Source organism: Protopterus annectens, chromosome 7.part0, assembly GCF_019279795.1.
Source record: "Protopterus annectens isolate FY-2018-M chromosome 7.part0, PAN1.0, whole genome shotgun sequence".
Taxonomy (NCBI): Eukaryota; Metazoa; Chordata; order Ceratodontiformes; family Protopteridae; genus Protopterus; species Protopterus annectens.
The window spans coordinates 1,012,128,759-1,012,156,644 of record NC_056739.1 but is presented as its reverse complement, the minus strand read 5'-3'; positions in this window follow the sequence as shown (position 1 = coordinate 1,012,156,644).

Genomic DNA, 27,886 nt, shown 5'->3' with positions numbered 1-27,886 from the left:
CCCATACTACTTAACAAAGTGTACCTGCTGCACACCATCACATGCTAACATTGACTATGGCAATGTGCATCTTGTGCTGTTATGTAGATTCAGCTACATGTATCTGTTCTGTCACACATGCATTTATACACACCCTGCTACCCACACACATGCACACGCCACCTGCCATTCCCATTATTTATCACCCTACATGAGTAGCTGTTGATACATGACAGGTACACATTTCAGAAGTGCACTATGTTGTTTACTACTGGCATCCCCTTCTCTACCTGTACTCACAGGGTGCAGGCAACCTCATCAGTTGGAAGATGTAATGTGCATCAGGTACTGTAGTACCCTGATTGCCACAGCAAACATGCTTCCCATATGGAAATGCACACACAGACACATCCCACATCCACACACTTGCCACATTCAGGCTTCAGAACACTATCTAGGTATATTCGGTACATGTGCATGTTCAAGTAGCATGTAACACTATACTGAGTACTGGCACTTAGTTGTCTGTAGTCATGTTGTCTGTATAGAATAAAAGAAATGTTTTATTATCCTACCCGCTTTGTGGACATTACTTGAACAAGTGTTACCTTACATGTGTTATCAGTACCAACACTTTCTGTTTTGTAGTTTTGTTTGTATAGGGTGCTATCAACATCACTGCTTGTTAAGGGTAATGACCACCCTGCAGTGCATAGCCCCATGTGGCAAAAGCCACATCCCACCCCATCATTGTGCACACACACTAACCCCACCAACAGTAAAACACATACTTTCCATTTGCAAGGTTCAAACCCACACCTAACTGTGCAATGACAGTAGAAACAGACACATTAGCAGAGTGTGCTATTTGCAGTAGTTGGAGAAACGCTTACTAATGCTGTACTTAGAGGGTGCTGACATCATCTGTGTGTAGGAGGAGGGATGTGCACCCTGTAGTGTGTTCTCCCAGTTGGCAAAAGGCAGTTAACCCTCCCAGCATAGTGCACACACATAAACCACACTCATACATTCCCTTTGCAGGATTCAAACCCCCACCTAACTACGTTATGACACTGAAGAAAGACACATTAGCAGAGCGCTATGCAAATTACTGGAGGACCTTTCTACAGGTGATATTGTTATACAATCCTGACATCATCACTATTTCAAAAGGGGATCTGCAACCCGTACGATACTGTCACGGTTGCTAATAGGGACATTTCCCACACACACACATCGATGTGTTGGAGGTTTGCATATGTGGGGATCCAGAACACCAGTGTGATTAGTATATGGTTTGATTGCAACAATGAGGGATATACTCCCAGTGGTGATTAGTTTTACTCATGTTTGTAAAGATCAGCTCTAGTATATCTGCCCTCTTGTGGGAAGGTTGGTTACCTGTTCCATAGCCAAAGAATGTCTGATCAATGGGAATCTTAGAGCTTGGTTATTGTGGCCTGTGTAATGTACACAGTCTATGTTTGGGTAGCTGGCATCACCCAGTATGATGGTGTTTGCAGAGTAATCTAAACTCTCCTGTGTCAGCATGAAGGCTGTGTGGGAGACCTGAGTTTGAGAGGGTGCTGCAACAGCTCCTCTGTGTCTCTTTCCATGTGGTCCAGGGAGGTATGTCCCAACAGGTAGCTGACTGTGACCCTCCCTTGCTCTGTCTGGAGTGCGCACGCCTGTCAACAGCTCATGTCAAGCAAGTGCACACCCCTCATAAATGATGTGGAAGCCTTCAAAGGCCCAAGGCCTGTTGAAAATATGGACCAGACTGCAGATACCTGTATAGAGGCATTCTGTGGACACATTCAGGAATGCATGGATCATGAAGCCACATATGAAAGCATGACCCAATTCTCCAAAGACAGATGTCCTGGGCACCGGACACCAGCCATAAACACACTATACAATAGAAGGATGGCGCCACTACATGATACAACAACCTCCCAAAATGTGAAGGCACCACTGATGAGTATTGGAAGACAACTACAGGCACCCATATGATTGTCTAAGGCCATCTTTGAGAGAGGATTCCACAAGCCACTGAGGATAATCACAAGGCTGCCTGTAGTTATGTTAGTAACCTGGGTGGTACTACCCAGATATGCTCAGAGGTAATACAATATGTCACACAAAATATAAAACACACAGACATTGCCATCATCCTAGTGGACAGGTTCAATGCTGCCTTCTCTCCCCACCACACCAAAAGGGAACATATGTCTCAGATCACAGTAAGCTTCCCTGACATCACAGATGCTCAGGTAAGAGATGCCCTTCCCAAAGCAGTAAACACTGCATCAATGGGACCAGACAGTGTCCCAGGCTGTGTCCTACATGAACCACAAGAAGAGCTACACCCAGACATAACACCACTGTTCAATCCCAGCCTTAATACATGATATGTGACCAGAGAGTGGCATACAGCAACAGTGGTCCCTCAACATGCAGGTGGTGCCGGCACGGATCCTGGACACTACTCGCCCATATGTCTGACTAGCTTTGTCTGCAAAGCTATGGCAAGAATCATCAAGAACCTCACATATCTAGATATTGTGGACCTACAGACATGTCACCATACACAGTTTGGCTTTGTCAATGGCAAATCCTGCCTATCAAACCTGTTTGCTTTGTTTGAAACAGTCACCAAGGCCACTGTCAAGGGGTAGGAGGTCCACACAGCCTACCTGGACCTTGCATAAGCCTTGGATACAATACCCCACTTGTGCATTCTAGGAAGCTCACCAGTGTACATATTAACCCCTATGTCACTATGGGTATTGCACAGTGGCTCAAGGGCAGAACACACATGGTAGAATTGCTGGAGCCATGTCAGCCTCCAACCTGGTACAAGTGGTGTCCCACAAGGCAAAGCCCTAGGGGCTGTCATGTTCATTATATATTTGTCATAGGTACAGGCCAACATGGAAGTACTGTGGCTCAGCACGCCACAGGTGACTGCAGACCAACACCATAATCAACTCAACAGCTAACACACGATCCTCCAAAAGGGACTCTTGCAAACACACGACTTGTGCCACAGCCATGGCCTCAACATGAATGACAGAAAGAGTATAGTCATCCCTTTGTCAAACAGTAAATGACCACAATGTACCACATATGTGTTAATCCAGTAAGTGCAGACCTAGGAATTATGGACCTTGGGGTACGAGGTTGATAGCATCCTACCATTTGACAACAACATGGACAAAGTGGTTAGGTAAGCATGTGATATGGGCCACATCATCATGGGATCCACATGTAGGCCAGGGAGGACATTGTGCCCCTTTACTCATCCCTCATCATGCCCATAATTGACTATGATGAACCTGTCGGCATGCACCTTACCAGACACCTGCAGCAACTGGGGCTACTACATATGTACCTCGACAAGGTGATCAAAGTGCTCAAACAGATGCCACATACTGACTGGTTAAAGTAGCAGCAGCTCTACTCAGTGACATACTGCCTCTTCATAGGCAATCTGTGCCTTACATAGAAGGCCAGGTCATACCCTCACGAATGGCCATGCTGCATCTCAGAATATCCAGATCCCACCAGGATACACGCTGGAAATACATGAACTTCAGGAGTGATATACATAGGACATGGTGGAGGGGCACATTCACAACTCAGAGGCACCCTTCATTCCTGATTATTATCCCAATAGAGGTTAGGCGGACTGACTCAGTGACTATCCTCAAGAGCTTATATTAATGACTGGATGTGACATTGTAGGGTTACCCTGGGTATCACTTATGTGTCACTGTGAGAAAGAGGCACAGTATACTAACCTTGGAAAAGGGCATAGCAAGACAGATTCACAATGCATGTTGAAAGGCACGACATTCTGGCTAGGTGGATACATGCCCTGGGCAGATATCCCTGTACGGACCTACGTCTGTATGTCTATATTTCACCATTGGCCCATGTGCTGTCAATCACTAATGTAATCTCAATACTCTGGTAGCATGTGCAAAGGTCAGTTGTCAGTCACCCTATGGTACAGTTGTGGAATATGTGTGTCATGTAGTAATGTCACAGCTGCCACATGTACACAGTCAACCCTATCCCCTACCCATTGATGTACATCACATGTATGAGATGGAAACACATGGCCAAACTGTAACAACAACATACAAGTCAGTCAGATGCATGGACACATATGACTCAGTCATCGTCCATGCCACCACAGCTGATGTGGGATGTCGTTCACTGGGATACGTGATAGGGAACATGGAAGGGATCACTGAGCAAGTGACACAGGCTGGTAGACCCCTGACCTTGGTTAGCATCAGACCCTCACCAGGGATTCCGACAAATTACTGAATGCTAATGAATAAGTGTATCTACAACACCCTAGCTGAATGGTTCTTAGCATGCAGTCACTGCATTGCTATGGAATACTGTCTTACCACTACCACAACAGGTGAAAACATGCAGCTCCTGTACATTAACAACATGTAGACCTTATGCCCCAGACCAGGTGTGCATCCCTCACTACTAGGCTGATAGCATCTACATCTCACACTGTATATACACATCCCACATGCAGCATCTGCACAGAAGACCACGGTCATAATGTTACCCTGTGCAAATACCATGTATTCACATGTGGCAGGCATCACACATGGTAACTATTGAAAGTCACAGGTACATATGTGTATTTGGCACACACATACATCATGTGTTCATTGCCATAACCGTGTAATCAATGTCATGCATTATTGTGAGGGACAACCCACATACATGGGCATTCTGTGTGTGCACAACACACATGGCATGTCTGTAATCAAAAGCCATACATAATTGTGATATCATTTAGAAATGGGTATGTGCATCCTGTAGTGTGTTTTCCCAGTTGCCAAAAGGGATATATCAATCATACACACTTACCCCCCTACACACACACTTGTCATGTGCCGGATTCAAACCCCTACCTAACTATGTTAAGACACTAGAGACGGACGGATTAGCACAGCGCTATTCGCATTACTGGGGAAAGTCCTTTCCCCTGATATACTTATAGGGTGCTGACATCATCAGAGTTTAGAAAGTGGAATGATCATCCTGTGGTGTGTTTTCCCAGTTGCCAAAAGGGATGTTTCTTTCATACCCACACACTTACTCCCCTTCACACACACTTGCCATCTGCTGGATTCAAACCCCTACCTAACTATGTTAAGACACTAGAGACGGACGCATTAGCGCAGCGCGCTATTCGCATTACTGGGGAAAGTCCTTTCCCCTGATATACTTATAGGGTGCTGACATCATCAGAGTTTAGAAAGTGGAATGATCATCCTGTGGTGTGTTTTCCCAGTTGCCAAAAGGGATGTTTCTTTCATACCCACACACTTACCCCCTTCACACACACTTGTCATCTGCCGGATTCAAACTCCTACCTAACTATGTTAAGACACTAGAGACGGACGCATTAGCACAGCGCGGTATTCGCATTACTGGGGAAAGTCCTTTCCCCTGATATACTTATAGGGTGCTGACATCATCAGAGTTTAGAAAGTGGAATGATCATCCTGTGGTGTGTTTTCCCAGTTGCCAAAAGGGATGTTTCTTTCATACCCACACACTTACCCCTTTCACACACACTTGTCATCTGTCGGATTCAAACCCCTACCTAACCATGTTAAGACACTAGAGACGGACGCATTAGCACAGCGCTATTCGCATTACTGGGGAAAGTCCTTTCCCTGATATACTTATAGGGTGCTGACATCATCAGAGTTTAGAAAGTGGAATGATCATCCTGTGGTGTGTTTTCCCAGTTGCCAAAAGGGATGTTTCTTTCATACCCACACACTTACCCCCTTCACACACACTTGTCATCTGCTGGATTCAAACCCCTACCTAACTATGTTAAGACACTAGAGATGGACGATTAGCACAGCACGCTATTCGCATTACTGGGGAAAGTCCTTTCCCCTGATATACTTATAGGGTGCTGACATCATCAGAGTTTAGAAAGTGGAATGATCATCCTGTGGTGTGTTTTCCCAGTTGGCAAAAGGGATGTTTCTTTCATACACACACACACTTACCCCTTCACACACACTTGCCACCTGCTGGATTCAAACCCCTACCTAACTATGTTATGACACTAGAGACGGACGCATTAGCACGGCGCGCTATTCGCATTACTGGGGAAAGTCCTTTCCCCTGATATACTTATAGGGTGCTGACATCATCAGAGTTTAGAAAGTGGAATGATCATCCTGTGGTGTGTTTTCCCAGTTGCCAAAAGGGATGTTTCTTTCATACACACTTACACACACACTTACCCCCCTTCACACACACTTGCCACCTGCTGGATTCAAACCCCTACCTAACTATGTTATGACACTAGAGACGGACGCATTAGCACGGCGCTATTCGGATTACTGAGAGAATCCTTTTCTCCAATATACTTATAGGGTGCTTACATGATCAGTGTCTAGACAGGGGGACCACCATCCTCTGGTGTGTTTTCACATTTGCTAGGGGTAACATTTGGACCAAGTGTGTGAGCATGCCCAGTTCAGCCTTCCTGTGGCATGTTGTGTGAAAGATGTCTCATTTATCTAAGTGTGTGAGCATGCCCAGTGTGGGCTTTACATATGTTGAACTCTGCAGCCCATCACATTTGTGGATGAGTGTGACCTTCAACAAATACCTCCATTTTATGGTTGTGTGTTCTGTGCCATGTTGTGTAGTTACTGTCCTAATGCTTTTGTGTGAACAAAACTGGGAGTATACTGTGCCTGCAGGTTTTGCATGGGATACTTTGCACACAATTGTCAACATCCGCTCATACTGACCTAACACTGTAGCACTGTCTAGTGTAGTGTTTCAGTACTTTCACTGTGGTGGTCAGTATCCTGGGCTTCAGTCCTATCACTGATTTACATTTCCATAGTGTGCACAACAGGCTGGTTAAGGTCCAGTTGTGCACATCTGCACAAAGGCAGTGCCTCTACAGACCCTGTTAATTGCTGCCCCATAAGCTTAACAAGTGTAGTCTGCAAATCTATGGAGAGGATCATAATTGAGCTCATAAACAAAGATATAGGGACATGCAGACATTGTACCCATCCCATTTTGGCTTGGTCAGGGCAGATCATGCCTTTTGTACTGGGTTGACATCTTCAAATTGGTCACTTAGGCCATTGTTGGGGAAAGGCAGTCCATACAACCTACCTTGGCCTTGCTAACACTTTCAACACAATACCCCACTCAGGTATTGTGGAAAGACCTCACAACTGAAATGTAAACCCATATGTCACAAGATGGGTTGCAAACTGGCTTAGGGACGGGACCCACAGGGTTAGAGTTGCTGGCACTATGTTAGACTCCAGGCTGGTCACAGGTGGTGTCACACAGGGCTCAGTCCTTGGCCACCATTGTTTGTCATGTACTTCCCATGAGAACAGGCCAACATGGGAGGACTTTGGATGACAATGTTAGCAGATGAGTGCACACTGGGCACCATAGTGACAGTGCATCACACACAGATATCCTTCAGAAGGGACTCACAGTAACTGATAGCTGGTGCCAGGGCCATGGCCTGAAGTCAGAGTGCACAACATGTGTAGACATACCCTTCAGGAAAAGCAAGGTGACCCCAAGCTACCATATTGGTGGCAATCCTCTAAGCACAGAGGAGGTTATCACGGACCTGGGGACCCAGGTTGACAGTCGCCATTCTTCTGAGACTCACATTGCTAAAGTGGCTAGGAAGACCTTCTACATTGCCCACCTGATAAGGATGGGATTCACATCCAGATCTAGTGGGTCATTGTTTCTCTGTACTCTTCAGTTATCAGACCGGTGATCAAGTCAAATGCCCTATTCTGGCTGTATCTCACCCAACATCTGCAGCAATTGGAGACACCCTGACTGTCCCCACCTAAAGGATCAAGGAACCACAACAGCTGTCATATGCTGCCAGATTGAAGACACTCACACTCTATTCACTCACATACCGCCTTCTTAGAGGTGACATGTGCCTGACATGCAGGCCATGTCCAAACAGAGATTAATGGACATGCTCCACCTCAGACTCAGAAGATCCACCTGAACCACTAGTGCAGGTGACTGACACCTTAGCAGGGATGTATGTTGGACATGTTGTAGGATGGAGTTATCACCTGAGACTCCCTATGCTGTGGAATACAATCCTGGTCCATTTGAGGCAGAGCACCTTGCTGGCTGTGTTCAAGAGGTATCTTGACCTAATGCTAGTCGGAGAATGTGTTTGTCCATCAACACATTGTGTTTAGTTTGACATGTCATATGTCTTGTTTAGTATACTGTGCCTCTGTCTACCTGTGACATAACATTGATACCCAGGGTAAACCTCCCATCTCCCATCCACTCATTAGGATTCCTGTTGAGGGACTCAACCAGTGTCTTTATGGACAACCTGTAGTGTTAGTTTACTCATGTGTGGGGTGGCTTCTGTGTTTTGATAATGCAGTACAGCCTGTCCTATATATGTCAGTGCTGGGGTTCAGTTCCCTCATGTGCATAGCTACCTGCCATTCAGATTGTACAAGGTGCAGCATGTGCATTGATTCCAGCTTGACATGGCTTTCACGCCAGGCACAGCTTGCATCTGGTTGACATCATGGCAGTGTGTGGAGCTGCACTCTGTTTAATCAGACTACACATTACATGTGTTCCAGCTCTGTCATACTCCTGGTGAGGTACTGTTGTGGACTTTACAGGTGCTGGATGTGTGTGCATGAGGTACACCCACAGGGGCTGTTGTGGTAATTTCTACTGGTGATGAAAGATAACTGCAAAACCAGAATGACCTCCCCTTAGCTAGATGTCAGACAGCATGGACCATACAATCACAACTGGAAATAGGATTCTACACCTACCACCCTAGAACACAGTAAAGGAAAGACACTACGGCTGATGCTGCTCAATGCCCAAGGTCTCTACCTCAAGCTGCACACACTCTATGCCCTTCTCAGTATGTAGCACATTGATGTCTGTTGTGTGCCTGAAACCTGGTTCACAGTTTCTGACAGCACCCCAGCACTATCGGGTGTTACCTCATCTCATGCATTCCGCACCAGCATCCCGACAACAACAAGAAGGATGGTGGGTGTCCATATTCATCAAGGACACCCTCACCTCATGGTTGGTGGCAACACACTATGCATCGGAGACCATCCAGGTGCCAGTGACCGTAGGCAAGACTGCTCTGCAGTTTGTAGCATGTTACATGCCACCCGCCAAACTCAGGTACCTCACACAGCTATCCTGCAAACACTGAAGGGGATAAATGTATCTCCAAACACCATCCTACTGGGTGATTCCAACTATCCACATATAGACTGGGATCACTAATCATGCCACAACACTCTAACACAAAGGTTCCAAGAGTTCATACACTGAAATGCCATGGAACAACTGGTCCCAATCCCCTCAAGTGGAGGCAACATACTAGAACACATCATCACAAACATGGGGTCACACTGTTCAACACCAGATGTATACCCATCATTGGTGAGATCAGATCATGGACTACTCTCAGTGGGAGTCCACATCCCACCCACACCCCAGATGGGAAAGGAAACGGTGAAGACCTTGTCAAATGCCGACTTCACATTTCTGAGCACTGGTGTGGTCTCTTTCAAGGCCCCCAGGCCAGCGGACACCATTACCCAAGCCACTGTATCACTTAGAAATGCCTTCTACCAGCACCTCCAGGACTGCATGGTTCAGGCAATCCAAAATAATGATGACTCTTGTACCACAGGCAAGCATCCAGTCTGGTGGACCCTAGCCATAAACAAGCTGTACAACACAAGGAAGGAGCTACTACACGATAGAGTGTAATCCGTATGGGGGAAGACACCCCTGCTCATTGTGAGTAAAACGCTGGGTTCCCCCATACAATCATCCGAGGCATGTTTAGAGAGTAAACCCACTCAGGACTCCAGGGACAATCATGAGGCCTTTTTACCTATGTTTGAAACCTGGGAGGAAACTCCCAGATATGCTCAGACTTAGTTCAGAATGATGTTGATATCACTGCACCTACAGACATTGGCAACATACTGGCTGACAGGTTCAGTGCAGATTTCTCCCCCCAACTGGGGGGGTATGCACACCAGAGGATTTTAGCCGCCCAAACATCTCCACTGCTGGGGTGGGAACTGCTCAATCCAAGGCAGAAAACACTTTATCCATGGGACCTGATGGTGTCCCCAGTTGTGTGCTCCATGAACTCAATGAGTAATTACACCCGCAGTTAGGGCAGCTGTTTAATGTTAGCCTCACCTCAGGATATGTTCCCAAGGAGTGGCATACATCAATGGTGGACCCACCTCACAAAGGTGGTGCCTCCACCAACCCCAGAAACTACCATCCCATCCCCTTGACAAGCCTGTTCTGCTAGGCTATGGAGAGGATCATAATGGGAATTCTAAATGAAGACATACGGGACTTGCAGACATTGGGTCCAATCCAGTTTGGCTTTGTCAAGGGCAGATCATGCCTTTTAAACTTGGTTGTCTTTCTCAAAACACTCACCCAGGCCATTGACGCAAGGCAGTCCACACAGCCTACCTTGACCTGGCAAAGGCTTTCAACCAATACCCCACTCAGGTATCATTGAAAACATCACCAGCTTAATTGTGAACCCATACATCACAGCATGGGTTGCAAACTGGCTAAGTGACGGAACACACAGGGTCAAAGTTGCTGGTGCCAGTTCACACTCCAGAGCTGTGACAAGTGGTGTCCCACAGGGCTCAGTCCTGGGACCACATTTGTTCAGTATCTACTTTTCAGAAGTACGAGCAAGCACAGGAGGATTATGGCTGACAAAGTTTGAAGATGACTGCAAACTGGGAAGATAGTTGGAAACCCATCTGACACAGACATCCTTCAGAAGGGTTTCATAGAGACGGCTAACTGGTGCCACAGCCATGGCCTTGCATTACACACTAAACAATGCATAGCCATACCCTTCAGGAAGAACAAGGTTACCACTACTTCCCATCTAGGTGGCAATCCTGTAAGCACAATGTACATTATCAGGGACCTGGGCACCCAGATTGACAGTGACATTTTGTTTGACACTCACATTGCCAGGGTAGTTTGGAAGGCCTTCTACATTGGCCACCCCATCATGCAGTGATTCACATCTAGATCAAGGGAGGTCACTGTTCCCTGTACTCATCACTCATCAGACCAATGATTGCATACAATGCCCCATTCAGATTGATGGGCCCACATATTCCTCGACAGGAGGTGAAAGGGTCTCAAACATATTTCTTATGCTGCCCGACTGAAGGAATTCCAGCTGTATTCAGTCGCCACTGTCTGCTCAGAGGTGACCTGTGCCTGACATACAAGACTATGTCCAACCCAGGATTAATGAACATGCTTCACCTCAAGACCTCTACATCCATCAGAACTACAAGGGCAGGAGACCTAAACCTCAACACAGATATTAATAGGATGTGCTGAAGGGACAGATTCCTCACCCAGAGAGTCCATATGCTGTGGAACAACATCCTGGTACATGTGAGGCTGAGCACCTCACTGGCTTTGTTCAAGTGAGATTGTGACCAATGGATGGGAGATTGCAGGTATACCCCAGGGATAACCTCAGTATCACTGCTTGACAGAGGCACAGCAAAATAATGGGCATATTATCCATCAACTTGCACGGGTGGCAGAAGCCACAAAACTCTGGGCTAGGGCTTATAAATGCCCTAGGGCAGATAGTCTAGTATGAACCTGTGAACATAGGCCTTGGGCAGTTCCTGCTATTAGGACAGTGGTCTGCAGCAAGCTATATAGTAGTAGTCAGTTTTAGCTATTGGTTTTGACCATGGCTATTCCATGTTGCTTCTTGTTGTGGTACAAACATGGTTGCGTGGTTATCCATGATATGTATTGCTAGTCACTCTCATTTAGTATCTCGTTCCCTGTGTTTGCTCATGTACATCACTGTATGATGCAGCTGTATCCACAGGGTCATATGAGTGGATATGGATGTTAGTTGGGGTCCTCAGGTGTGCATATTGTACATGATATTACATTACTTAACACATGGCATTCATGCCTCAGGTGGTGCTGCAGGGCCACCTCTGTCGGATACACATACTACACTCCCTGTACGTTTGGAAGCAGGTTGTGCCATGTTAAGCATCCCTGTTACTGTATGAGTGAGTCAGAGCGGTATCAGTCCCAGTGTTCCTACTGACCAAGCATATGTGCTATGCGTTGCCCTCTTTGCCAAGGCCAGGCCATACTGGCACGCAATGCGATCCTTCTTCATTCATGTTAATGAGTGCAGACCTGGTTTTAAAGTGCTTAAAAGTGCCTTTATGGCAACTTTTGATTGACATGTCTTGTACTCATTTTGAAAGTCTGGAGACAAAAATATATTCCCACTGCCAGTCTCCAACCCAGGACCTTGGTAACATCTAGATGCTTGTATGACCTACCACTTTCAAGCCACGCTGACAGCAACCATACAAAAGCACTCTGCTAACTGAAATAAATATAACAGTCAATAGTAGGAATTAGTATGCGAAAGGCAACAATACCAGATGTACACCATCTAAAGCATGTGAGGCAAAAGTACTTTAATGCGTAGAAATCACTGGATTCCCCAGCTTCACTAACCTTCACACTCACAGAACACATGTCAACAACAGCATACCCAGCATGTGTCCATGCCCACGTTTTAATCTAGAAAGAGCTCGCCTATCTCACAGCCTTATACCTTTTATACTGCTTGGTGTCCTGAAATCTAAGCAGTGAGACATGCAATCCAACACACACACCTGGCTGCATGCAATTAGCAAATGCTGCCTTACAATTGGTAGTGCAAGAGGCCCATACATGGACCTAATACAGATACCTACAAAAAGCATTCAATTACTCCCACTCATGCAATACAGTGTTGCACAGACCCTAATGAGAAGAGAGAGAAAGAAATATACAGACAGCCAGCAGCAAAACCATGAGTATTAGCAAACAACAGAAAAGCAGCAAGCAAGCACCGCGCACAGCAACAGCTACACACACCCACAAACACAGGCGTACAAAGTAGCAGGTTAATACTGTATTTACAACTGACACACCTCAAATGTATCATAGTTCACTATCTATAGCTCTGTTTTTTGTGTGCATAGTCCTGAAATATATACACTGCTTTAGCAATATTGCTGCTGTACATGTTGCCCATGCGTGACACTTCCGTAGCTTAGGAGCAAGAGCCAGTTATTTGCATATGATGCAGTACATACAAACAGTCCAGTGAGGTTACTCCTCATTGGTGTGGGACCACTGTGTATGTATGGCACTCTTCAGGTACACGTATCCTGTAGTATAGCCAGGGGTAATATCGGTCTGTGTGTGGTGCCATCTGTCCCTCCTGGGGTGAATGTAGCACACATCCAGGATGCCATTCTGTGGCTGAAGTGATGCTATGTGTCCTGCAATGTTGAGGGCCCCCTCACCTGTATGTGAGGATAGGGAGGTTGATCATCTGTGATAACTAATTCCACTTGTGGGAGGGGAATGGGGGATATCTGCACCTAGGCTGTCTGCAACAATGTATACAATATCTCAAACATGTTTTTCCATCTGGAAATGCACACACAGCTAACATAACTTACATCCACACACTTGCCACATTCCTGGAGCTTCAAAACACTATCTAGGTATATTCCTGAGTACACATCTGCATATTTACAGTAGCATGTAGCACTATACTGAGTATTAGTGTCAGTTATATTACCATGTTGTTTGGATATAGAGTAGCACAGAGCATTTGTTTATCCACTACTTTGTTTTGTGGACATTACTTCGGGAGTGTAACCTTACATTGCATCATTGGTAACAACACCTTCTGTAATTTGTTGTTCTGTTACAGGTTGCTGTCAACATCACTTTGTTTGTTAAGGGAAATGTGCACCCTGCATAGCCCCATTTGGCAAAGAGACATCCCACCCATTGTGCACACACCAACCCCACCCACAGTAAAGCGTACATTCCATTTGCCAGGGTCAGAGCCCTACAGATGTGTTGTGGCTCTAAAGAGGCAGACGCATTGCTTGAGTGTGCTATTTTACTTGCATTAGTAGGGCAATCTTTTCTACCAATGCTGTGCCAGAGGGTGCTGACATCATCTGTATTTGAAGAGGGATGTGCACCCTGTAGTCCTGTTCTCCCAGTTGCTTAAAGGCACCTTCCCTCCACAGCATTATGCACACTGAAACCCCACTCATACCTAACACACATACATTCCGGGATTCAAACCCCTACAATTACGTTATGATACTAGAATACGGGCCGCATTGGCGAGTCGCTATTCACATTTCTAGGAGATTTCATTTCAGTTGATCTACTTAGGGTGCTGACATCATCCAAATTATTTTAGAAAGTGGAATGAGCTCGTGTAATTGTGTTTCCACAGTTACCAAAGGGATGTGCTTCTCATACACACTTATACAGACACTTACCCCATTCACACACACACGTACCGCCACACTTTTGGATTCAAACCCCTACCTAACTATATTTATGACACTTTAGAGACAGGCGCGTACTTGGAAATGGCGCTATTGGATTACTGGGGTAGCATTTCTAATGATCTACTTATAGGGTGCTGACATCTTCATTGTTTGGAATGGGGAATGTGCATCCTATGGTGTCTGTTTTCACAGTTGTTAAAGGAGGGAACATTTGAACTAGGGTGTGTACAGAGCATGCCCACTTCAGCCTTCCATGGCATGTTGGTAGCGAATGATCTCATTTATCAGGGAGTGTGTGAGCATACCACCCAGTGACTTTCATATATTGAACTGGCCCACATCCCACAGTTGTGGATGAGTGTAGAACTCAACAAATAACTCCTGTTTAAGGTTGTAATGACTCTGCTGAAGAGCGCTCGAGCCCGTATGAATTTACTGTCCAGATGCTTCCTGTAGACACAGCAGAGTTATACTGTACTTATGCAGCTTTGCATGGGCGGATGCTTTGCACTTACAATTGTTAGCTGTCCATTCCAACACTGACCTAGCATAGCCTGTATGGGTGTAATTGGTTCCAATTACTTGTTACTTTCATATATGGTGGACTGACTGTATCCTGGGCTTTGAGTCCTATCACTGATTTACATTTCACATACTGTGCACAGCAGCCTCTTTGCGGTCCAGTTGCTGCGTACTTTGAAGCGGGACACTGCTATACGGCAACAAATTGTAGTCTGGCTTCATGGAGATCTGGCCAGGGCTCAACAGAGATGCTGGAGGTTACAGTTTGTACCCATATCCCGGATTTGAAATATTTAGTCAAGGGGCAAGTCATACCTTTTGTACTTGGTTGACATTATCAAGGAAGCAATGGCTGGAGCCATTGATGGGGAAGGCGGTCAAAAGCTTTGCAGGAGCCTACTGCCCACTTGCCAGAGCCCTTTCAACACAATACACCCACTCCAGGTGTGCTTAGGAAGCCCTACCAACCGATGTACCCATATGTCTGAGATCAGGTTTCAAACTGCTCTTACAGACAGGACCCACAGGTTAGAGTTGCTGGCACTATAATGTCAGACTACCATACTGCCCAGTCACATGTGGTCTCACACGGGGCTCAGTCCTTGGCCCCTATTGTTTGTTATATCTGCATACTCAATTTTGATGATTACGAGGAGGAGACTTTGGCACAGCCAAAGGATTTACAGATGACTGCACACTGCGATTGCCATAGTGGACGATTGCATCAGACACTCCTTCCTTTAGAGCTCAGGGCGTGGCTGGTGCTGACCACCCAGCCTGAGGCCAACTTACCGCAAGAGCAATATTGAGTCACATGCCCTTCCCAAGGAAGCCGAGCGCCAGGCACCACCACGCTGCGCAGGTAGCGGCGTCGCCAGCACAGAAGGTTATCTCTATGCTGGATACCGGGGACCCGGGTGGCGATCACTGTTCTGGCGATGACGCTCCTCATTGCTGCGCTAAGCGCAAATTAGGACCCAGCTACATTGTCCACGCGCAGTCAGGGAAGGGATCCCACACATCCAGATCTAGTGGGTCACATTTAATTTCCCCTGTACTCTTCCGCTTAACTCCGGACCGGTGATCTGTACACTGCTGCCCATCTGGATGCATATCCTCTTACCCTGGCGCTCTGCACAGCAAGTGAGGAGACCCTGGGCTCCCCCAACAAAGGGATAAGGGTCTCCCGGCACATCTCTTCATGTGCTGCTGGGTACAGGAAGACGCACCAGCTCTATTCCCAGTCACATGCACTGTGCTCTGCTTAGAATTTGACGTATTGCACATGACGCTGCAAGCGTAACCAGCCGGGATTAATGGACGCCTCCCACCTCCCAAATCTTCAGATCACACCTGAACCAGCCGTTGCGTGGTGACTTGCACCCATGGGGATGGCATTGGACATGTTGGAGGGTGGTTTTATCCTTTCGAGGAACTCCTATACCTTGGATACAATCCTTGCGGTCCGAAATAACAGGTGGTCTGGCACCTTGCTGTCTGTTCCAAGAGTATCTGACCTGTGGATAGAGGAGTATACACAGTTTACGGGGGATCGTCTTTCTAATGTCACTGCTGGAGACAGGCACGTCAAACTAATGGGCGCAGTACGCAGAGCACCCATACAGGTAGATACGCCCAGCGGGCCTCTGGATTGCGGACTTAGAACTGCAGGGCCAGATAGCCACAAGTAGCGAACCTATATGAACCTATCTGACCATGTGCATTTATGTTCAAGATGAATTTCACTGCAACAGCCTCTAATAGCACTGCAGTAATTTGCTCCACAACATGGGATTGTACATTTCGGCAAACTACCGTGCCCAAGACCATTTCTAATGGTTATTGGATAGTGTGTTTGACTCCATCCAACTACATCATAAAGTGCAGTTTGTACGCTGACATGTATGTCTTGTTTGTGCTCTTGCCTTGCCTCTATCTTACTTACCCAACGACACAACATTGTGCAGAGTATACTACCCCACATCCCATGCTCGTTAGAGGATCCCCTGTTGGAGGTATTGAGAATAAATGGGTGACTCTATGGATAACCTGTACTGGTGAAAGTTTGCTCATGCGTGGTGGTGGCTACTGCGTATATCGAACTGCTGGATGATACAATTTGGCACGATACCTGTATGTCGGTGTGAGTTCCAGGTCCCATATGCACGCCTTATCTCCCCTGCCATTCAAGAGCTGTACAGGAGGAATTTAAGAGCGTAACGTACTTTGACAGCAGATGTAAGCTTTCTACATCAGGCACAGCTTGTGTCTGGGTGGCCAGCATGGCAGTGTGTGTAACTGCATTCTATTTAATCAGGCACGACACATGTTCAGCTCTTTGATACTCCTATAATTTAGGGTACTGTTGTGGACTTTACAGTTGCTGAATCCCCATCTGCTGAAGGTACTTACAACTGGTCATTTGTGCCAATGCTGCTGAATTAACTGCAAAACCACAATGGCCTCCCCTTAGCTAGATGTCATAACCCTCATGATTAGGTTGGTATATGGATTGTTGCTGTTAACCCTACAGCCACATTTTTGTCCAATGCAGGATATCTATCACCTTGTGTCCCGGATTCTGGCATTACATGTTAGGAATGTCATGGGTCGACACCTATGTGGGAATTGGTGGTCACTTACTGGATTATCCACAGAGGCTGACTATACTGTTTTCACCATTTAACATGCTGACATGGCTATGGCACCAGCTGTCTGTTTCTATGTGGCCCTTTTATGGGATGCTTGTGTCAGCTGGTGTATCAGATATGTCAGGCGGCTTGTTGTCCTCTACAAACATGTTCCAGCACAGTCCTTACTTGTTGGCCTGTACCTATGGGGCATATATACCAGATGGTGAAGGTCCCAGGACCAAGCTTTGTGGGATGCCTGTTATATGTGGTTTGTAGTCTGACATGGCTGCTGCATGTCTGACCATGTCAGTTCTGTCGTTGGTCTGGTTTGCAACCGCTCCCATGACATTGGGGTGTATATATCAGCTGGTGAGCAAATCTATACGGAACACATAGGGTATTGTACAGAAGGCTTTGCAAGGTCCGCTACACTGTGTGGACCACATTGCCCTCATCACTGACTTCAAGTACTGTTTCAACTGAGTCACACATGTTTAGGGGTGGGGTCTGCACTTTGTAAACCCACACTGGGTAGGGTCGGGTGTCAATAGATCCACAATATCATTATGTCTGTGGTACATGCTGGTCCTTTCCATAGCTGTGCAGACCAAACCTCTCATGATTCTGTGGTGGTTGTTTTTCCTATCCATTCAGGAGACACCTTTGTTGAGAACACCCACTGTTGTTGTACACTGCTCTTTGGGTACGTACCATGTGGTAAGGGTGACAAAATGTAAGGGAGGCGGCGGGCTGCAGGGGAAGGTATTTGGCATTATGGGGGGGGGTTTGCACTGCACATGTCAGGATGTATGTTGGCCATACCTGTGTGTGTCTGGTATGTTGTTTGTAATATCGGTGTGATCCGGAGCATATCCAGGAATCAACAACATGCTTACTACCATCATTTGCAACAGCCTTGGGGTTATCTGTAGTGTCCTGTACAATCTGTATCATAATGGGTTCATACTAGGCTACCCCCCTAGGGCATCTGTAAGCCTGCATGTCCATTTTGTTTGATGGATTCTGGGGAATTGTTTACACCTGTGTCAGTGCTAGTATGATACCAGGGTATAGTGACAAACAGCTCAGAAGCTGACTTCACACTTCTTCGGACTGAGATGGTATCCATTAAGCCCACTGGGCCAGTGGAAACCACAACACACAATGGTGACTCCTGCACAGACACTTTACGGACATCTCCGAGTAAGCATGGACCATGCAATCACAAATGAGAATGACACCTTCACCACCAAGGGAAAGTGGCCTGTCTGGTGGACCCCAGCCATAAACAAACTGTATAACAGATGAAGGATACTAATGCAAGACAGAGCTACATCTCCAGAATGTAAGGCAGCTGTGATCAGCAGTAGTAGAAAGCTACATTCTCACATAAAGACACCCAAGTTCAACTTGGGGACATAAATCACCACAGACGATGAAGGTAACCACACTGCTTTCTTCAGTTATGTCTGACGCCTGGGTGGGAACCCTCATATATGCTCAGATTTGGTACACAACAACTTATATCCCAGGGACCTGACAGATATTACTGACACCCTGGCAGACCAGTTCAGTGCAATGTACCCTCCCTCACCCCCAAGACATGATAGTTATCACAGCTGTATGTAACCTCACTGTCATCCTGGATGTCCATGTGAGAGCCGCAGTCAGCAGAGACGAGTACACAGCATCAATGGGACCTGATGGTATCCCCAGTTGCATGCTATGTGAACTACAGATGGAGATAAACCTGTATATGCAGATCCTATTTAACCTTAGCCTTGCTACAGGATCTGTACCTGAACACTGGCGTACGGCAACAGTGGTCCCACTCCACAAAGGAGATGCCTCCACAGACCCTGGCAGCTACCACCACACAAGCTTAAACAGCCTTGTCTGCAAAGCTTTGTGAAGGGTCATTATGGAGCTTCCACACAGAGACATTGGTGTCCTACAGACCCTTGATCACACCCAATTCAGCTTTGTACAGTGCAGATCCTGCTTTGCACCAAGTTGACTACTTTCAAACTGTCAGTAGAGCCGCTGATGAGGGCTACACAGTCCACACAACCTACCTGCGCTTGGCTAAGGCCTTTGACACAATACCCCACTCAGGCATCATAGACAAGCTCAACAGCTGAAATATAACACCATACTTTGTCCATGAATGACATTGTGAAGGGTTACTGGCTGTAATATTTTGGTCAATCTGAATGAAAAGATTAATTGTACAGCAGGCAATGGCATAAATAATGTTTTAAGACAACCATGGGATTAATAAGGTGAGCCTTTTTTCTCAAGTAGAGGTACGAATGATGATGGTGAAGTGATTCTACCTTCTATGCAGTTGACTACATTTGTTTGGCACAGAAGTTTGTAACAAGAACACAAATGTGATTTTAGTTTGTGTGCGTTACTTGACAATGAAATGTGCTTGTCTGTAAGTCATCTAAAGCAGACAAGCTAGTGTGAATTAAAAGTGAAAGAAGGAGTTAAATGTGGTAGGAGGGAAAGACAAGATTGTGAGGGATAGGGTAAATGGTAAGGAGTCATTGCATAATAAGAAGAGTGTAGCTGTAGATGCCATGTTGGGGTGAAAGCTACAGTATACTATAGAAACACAGTCTTTGTCAGGGTGGACCTAAGACTGAAACTTGCTAGAAGACCCCCACAACATAAATATTGGTCTTGGTAAGAGAGGAGTTGACTATCTGTTTTTCTCTCAAATGGGGCATTTTAGAAAACTTGTTTATGAGCATCCATATGTTATCAAAGTAAAATATATGGCTAATGCTTTAGGTGAGTATTCAACTGAATGTCAACATTTTAAAAAGTTTGTTTTTGTTTTTTCCATTATAGACCATGTTCCTAGTGACTTTAATGGAGATAGAGAGGGGGAATTGGAATACAGGGAATTAAAATGGCAAATTTTATTTTATGCATATCCTCTGGGTTTGAATAGTAGTGTCAATGTTCACACCCATGCTTATACTTATCAAGGGTATCAGAACTTGTCAGTGATTTGGGATGCATGGCTAGGCATAAAAAGGCCCTTGTGGCTGTTAACCTAGCAAACACCTATAAACCTATGATGGAAAGTGGTTTGGAATTTAAGACAACATGTTATCAAATGTAAATAATTTGTTTTTTAGATATTTTAATAACATTTTGTAAAGTACATATTTTTTTTAGAAAAGCAATTTTCATGTTATTTTAATTGCATGGGGTCATGTGATTTGTTGGTGTGACAACACCCCAGAACAGTGCAATAAGGATGTCTGAGCTTTGCATATAAGGCAATCCCAAGGCATCAAAATTATGGAACAATCAAGTCTAAAGTATAGTAAAAGAAATACATTTTTACTTTAATATTAAGTATTGTGTGTCCTCTACTTGCCTTCTGTGTATTTTCTCAGTTTTTGTTCTTCTCATGTTGGACCTGTGATTATTTCATAGGACATGGTGCCAAAAATGAGTAAATTGTATTTCCTTAGTGTAATATTTTTGAGCCTGGTAAATTAAGTGAGATATTTAGACATGTTACAGCCATTGCTTGTGCCACAACAGCAAAGGAAAAATTTATATACAGATAAAGTCCACTGTAAATAATCAACCTAGGTAACATGTTCTTTGACGATCCACAGAAAACTGTAAAGGTTCATTAGATTAATTTTATTCGTGGTTGATCATTCAGTTGATTTTCATTATAAAGAAATAACTTTGGATTCCTAATTTGAGAATGAAGTGACCCACATCCTTATGTAGGGGACTTCACTCCATGACTTCTTTCATTAATATGACATCCTTTGATGTAATACAGTCCTGGTAGAGGTTTGTAAAATTTGATAAAGATGGTCTGTCAGTTGATCAAAACTGGTGAGATGTGGCAACTACCAAACTGTAATTAAATAAACTACCTAAACAAACATTCTCTATACAAAAAAAGAAGGAGTGCACTTTTAATTATAAGGCAACATGTACGCATTGAAAATGTAACAAAACTCAAAATGCTCATTCTCTATATAATGCCACAAAATATGACTTGTGGAATGATCCTGAAACCTAAAATAAATTTATTACAGAATGGGTAAGAACAGAATCTTCTAGTTTAAAAGCATAACAAAAGTAAAAATGAGTGTGTGGACCCCCCCCAATAAATACTGTGCGTAATAAATAAATTACTGCTTGTTCTTTCATACAGAGTTCCTCATCCACAGACCCGAATAAAAAAGTTATGATAAAAAAGCAACTATGCATTTAGAATACAAAACTATACATTTAAACATCCGCTGTGGTACAGTGGTAGCGTTGTTGCCTCACAGCAAGAGGTTCTATCGTTCGATTCTTGGCTGAAGTGTAGGGAGTGCCTTCTGTGTGGAGTCTGCATGTCCTCCCCGTGGTTGGATGAGTGTTCGAAAGACATGCGTAAATGGGCGTGCCTTCATTGAAGGTTGGATGTCGAGCTGGTACCTTGGAGTTTGTGAAAATCTACTGCCAATCATTAGCGGACAGGAGTTCTGCTGTGGCGACCTCTAACCGGGAAAAGCCGAAAGACAAACAACAACAATATTCAAACAAAGCATATATAGATGTCCCTTACACCTAGCAGTATACCCATGGCCAAAGACAAACACAGTATAATAGACAATTAAAAAAAATAAAACTTCACATGTTAAAAAGATAATTTGCCCGAGAAACAAATCTGGCATCACTGTAACAAAACCAGTCATATGCAGTATTCCGGAAGTCAACATTTTGCTTGAAATTTCCACTGTAGGGGATGACCTTATTTTACATAAGTTATTTCTGTTAAACACCAACTTAAAAGAGTGAAGGCACCTAACAGATGCCATTTCATGACTTGAATTCTACACTTCTGGCCCATTAAGGATGGTAACACTCAACATAACAGATGTATCTACATGGGCCCCAATGTAAGCAATAGTTGAAAAATGTTAATTCCCATGAACAAATTAATTCAGGCCCTAACCCTTCCCCAACATTCTTTCCTAGATGCAAACTCAAAGCAAAAGTAAAATATTAAAAAAAAAAAGATATAACTTCATAATCTTCAACAGTGAGGCCTGTTCATTAAATATAAAACTCTAAGACAGAGAGAATTTAGACTGGATCACTGATCATAACCAGTGTTGGAGATATGGATGTCAAGAAGTTCTTCTTGATAGCAGAGCAAAGTGAAGCTTTTCTAGGACTTTGCATTTGAAACCAGGGACCATAGGAAGGCATTTGCAATGGTTCAGTCTTTATGTTATAAAAATGGTTTGCAATCCTGATTTCATTACCTAGCTGAACACCATGAAATTGAATAATGCTAGTAGCCATGTATTTTCCTCCTTGGAAGACAAATGCCATTTTTTCACAAAACAACATTCTTGGTAAGTGTGCACTTAATGTAGACTAACACTTTGGAACAGAACAACAAAGCTAAGGATGTTTTAGTAACAATTGGAATGAGTAATTTTTTTTTGTAGCAGCAACAACATTTAGATGAATGAAACTGAGCAGACCAGCATTAAGAAAAAGATGCAGTGGCGCAGAGTAGCAGGTATGAGCAAAAAGAGAAATTATTTTCCTTTTTGGTAGAGCATCAGACCACATTCACTAAACAAATATTGTAATGTATATATGTGTGTGTGTGTGTGTGTGTGTGTGTGTGTGTGTGTGTGTGTGTGTGTGTGTGTGTGTGTGTGTGTGTGTGTGTGCCTGTCTGTCTTTGTAAAATGCCCCTTTGAGAAATAGCAGTTTACTTAAGTGACTTGTTCACACCCAAACCCTGTATCTTGGGTACAAATGGCAAGAACCTTAAACCTCTGCAGCAACTGCCAGCACCAGTGGCTGTAGTCAGTTAAAATATATTCACAGCTGTGTTTCACAACATACAAGCTGATGAAATACCTATTTGATAATAATTTTTTAAGCTGAGCAAGTCACTTAACCAGAGAGTGCTTTGATACAATTGGAAATTTGGACTGAGGTTCTCAGTGGTCCCTTGGACAGCGAGCCTAGTAACTACTACCTGTGACCAGAGTACTTATGGTGTAAAAGAAGGAAACTGATTTCAGTAAACAGGAACATTGTTACATGAACCATGTCGTTTGGATGTGACCCTTGGTTCTTTAATGTTGACATTGAGTTTATTATTTAGCTAATAATAAATTGGACAGCATGAAGTCTGTTAGTTTAATGTTAACATTTTAAATGAATATATTTTTAATTTATCTTGTTGTTTGTAGGGACACATGTGTGAAATGCACTGTGATTTGACTACAGTAGTTTGTCTAGCACTTAGTTCAGATGATTAAGGTCATTAGCTGTCAAAGAGCTGCTTCATGTCGTACATATTTTGATTCAGTCTGCCTTCATTTATCTTCTGAGTGACTCTACTAAGTTACATCACCAGACAGAACTTTGGGTTGCTCCTGAAAAGGGTTGTGTGTCCAGTGGCTGTCACAGGCTCTTAGCAAATGCATTGTATGTTTATCTTTTGAATTCCAACACCATTCACATTTATATTAATAGTAATTTACTGTATGCTATTTGAAAATGAATCCCAGCACATCTCCTGTAGTTTAATGGTTTAACAGATGCGTTATCACTATATATGAGCTTCAAGGAAAGAGAAGTTTACTATTTCTCATGCTAAGTATATTTTCAATGAGAAAGTGTTTTTGTTTTGTTTTGTTTAAAAACATGTTGGTGTTTTTTTTTTATTAAATAAAATGTGAAATTGTTTTAAATGAGATCTGAATGTGTGATTGTAAAAATGAAGAAGAAAATAGCCTGTGCACTGACGTGTGAACGGTGTTTAAGGTAATTGGGGAGAGAGCCAAGTAATGGGATATTAGTATGGCTATTGGGAGCCTGATTCTCTACCCTTCACAGCATCTCATTTGTCCATGATCTGGTTTTGTTGAGAGATGTATGCTGTAACAGATCTGTTCTAAGTAATGTCAGAGGGATGGCTATTTTGAGGACAGAAAAGACATAAGTCAAAAATGAGATGTAGATGTGCTGGAAGCAGGTAAGACCCAATGACCCCCTCCTAAATATATGCTATATGTAGTAATTTCTGATTTTTATGACTTCTGGGTTGATGAACAAAAGCTGCAGTGGCATTTATATTGTCTGTAATTGTTTTGCTTTATTAGTTGCAGTAAAGAATTACTTAATTCATTAATGGGCCTGGATTGTGCAATATAGTCTAAGAGCATTGCATTTTTGTAACATAATTTTGCACTACCTTGTTTATAGCCTACAGCAACTGCAAAATACTTGACATTTAGCAGATCCTGTAGATTGCATTATTTGGAGTGATGATAAAAACAGTATGATTTTCAGCATCCATTATATATCATTATTGTTGCATGTTACTGTGATATAGTTTCCCTAAAAAATTAGATTGTAAAGGAATTCTGCATTTAGTTAAAAAGTGTTACTGTGGCAGTTAATGCAGAAGACTAAAGCTCCGACTTGATAATGAGCTACTTCCTGTGGCAAAGGTGCATAGTTTGCATTTTTCACCTTCATTTATCTACTGTATGAAATGATCAAGTGGATTAACCAGACAGTGCTTTGAAGTAATTAAGAATTTGGGCTGCTTCTTAATGGTCCCTGGGCCTGCATGTCTCTGGTTGTTTGCCATCCATCTCCTATTGCATAACTGATCTGGTTCAGGAAATGCTCTGTTAATATCATCAGAACCCAATATTTGAGTGCAGCATCGGTAATTCATTCTTCAAGGGCAAAAGGCATGCATTTGTAGGTGAAGCACTTAAATGCAAAGTTGTTTTCCAGCAGCAGCTTTTGCATTACTAATAGTTCTGTTAATGTAAAATTATTCAAACTTTTACTTCTGAAGATATTGTGCCTATTGACTTAGCAATTGTCATCAGGTAATTAATATTTCTTGCATTCTCATAAATACTCTTTCATTTAAACTGTGCTACACTTGGCATGATCTTACTGTATATGCTAGTGATCTTTATGTAGTTTAATGTAGTTCATCCAATACTACCAGTAAAGTACATTTAATTTATTTCATCATGACAGTAAAGTGTGTACACAGTCAACAGAGTGGCTATAACTGCTGGTGGGGGTGGGCTGTCTGTGGATGAAAGAGTCTTATACTCAACTGGTCATTTTTAAACAGCTTTTAATCTGGCTTTGCAGGACTAATATGCATGCATGTGCAAATTAAATAGGAATATCTTGGCCGCTGTTTGCATTAAACAAACCTTTGATATGTGACGTTGGTCATTATTATTTTTTACACAGATATCTGAGAAGGATGCATTAAACAATGTGGCGAAAATACTCAGTTTGGGGTAAGTGTTTATATAAATAACTGACCCTGCTTAGCTTACAAAGTTAAAACATTGTTAGTCTGTCTTTACAGGACTAGTACGTAGTTTTGTAAAGCAAACTGAAATACATTACTTTCAGCATTTTTATCACAATTATGTTATATGCATGCAGCTTTAGTGGTAGTAACTGTTAGGTACAGATATTCGTGGATTATAATGACAGCAGTTTGTGTCGTTTCATGGTTGAAATATTCTGAACTAGGTAAATTTGTCATTACTTTTTCATACATTGTTTCACTGCTTATTGGAACAGATGTTCAATACTACAAATTTAAGATGCCTACTAACAAATGTTGCTGTATTAAATAAGAAATATAGTTTAAAAGAATTAGGAAAGTCAGTCCAAGAACACATGTATTTATGCACGGTAATAAAAATGTTTGTAGGGGACCATGGTGTGAAAATAGTCCAGGGATTACTTAGACAATCTACCACTGAACAGATGAATTTTTAATGAATATAAGCTTCAAGTGAAGAGGCGTTTACTGCTGCTCATGCTAATTCTGCTTTCAATGTGCAGCTATTTTGTTTTGTTCAGCAAATGGCCATCAGTGTTTAAGCTGTACAATTTGGAATAAAAAGTTGTAAATTAAATCCACATCTCAGAAATCATTGCAAAAGTAAAGAAAATAGTACGCATACTAACAGTTTTGAACAGTATTTATGGTAAATGTGGAGGGAAAAAGTACTGAGACACTGGAATGGCTGGTGGGGTGCTGGGGGGGAGAAGTAATGAGGCACAGGAATGGACACAGGTGGGGCCTTGCTCCATTAGCCTGCCTAGGGACCATTTGACCATAATCTGGCTCTGCTTGAACATGTGCACTTTATTTGATAGTTACACTAAGATTCCTTTGAATGAGTTCAATATCATGATAATGTGGGCGGTATTGACAAGTATGCATACTATGTGACAGGATGGGTTTCTTGAATTTGCAGTGTTTAGTAGACCTGCAACAGGTGTAAATATTAGGGCCTAGCTCTACAAGTGTTGTTTTAATCACTGTGTTTATAGTTAGTGTCATTGTTCATGCTCTACTCACCCTACACTCACTTCTTAAGATGGATAAGGAAGGTCTGTCCCAAAGTAAATTTATGGTTACCCATTTTTTCCAAGTTTGTTTTGAAGGTGCTACTTGAGTCACTTTAACATGAAGAAAGTGTGTTCTTGATACTGGCGTAGGTGTTACATTTGTCTATACAGCCCATTTAATGTATGTACTGGTGGAGACTTAAATCCCTAGTTTTGATATTAGTGGAGCTAAGATGACTTATCTTTATGAAAATAATGCAGTTTATTAAAGACAGACTGAAATAAGACAGGTTCATCCAACCGAAACAAAGCCATGCAGTTTTAGTAAAATCATAGTAGACACCCTTGACCCTTACACATGAACTACTGGAAACTAGTCTCTCTTGGTAGATCTCTTTGTCTCTCTCTCTCTCTCTCCCTCTCTTGCTCTCTCTAGAGTGCCGTGGCAAGAAAAATTTCCAGTATCTTTTCCATGGACTTTCTTCACTCTGGTCAATTACTTCTCCTTCTGTTCCACCAAGACCCTTTCTGCAAATGCTCTCTTCCTGGAGTTCTCTCAGTCCTGTTTTTATATTTTATGCAGTAAGTCATTATGCTAAACTGTTCTTTATAATACAGAGAAATATACTTTCGTTCTTAACGAAACAGCTACAAATAAATAAAAGCATTTGCTACATTCAATGAAAGACCTTTCTTTTTATAATGGATCATTCATTATTAACAAAACTGTTGACACATGCTGGGGTCTCATGTATCCCATGCTGCTATAATATATGTATATTGGTATTAATATAACTATATAATATATGGGTCTAT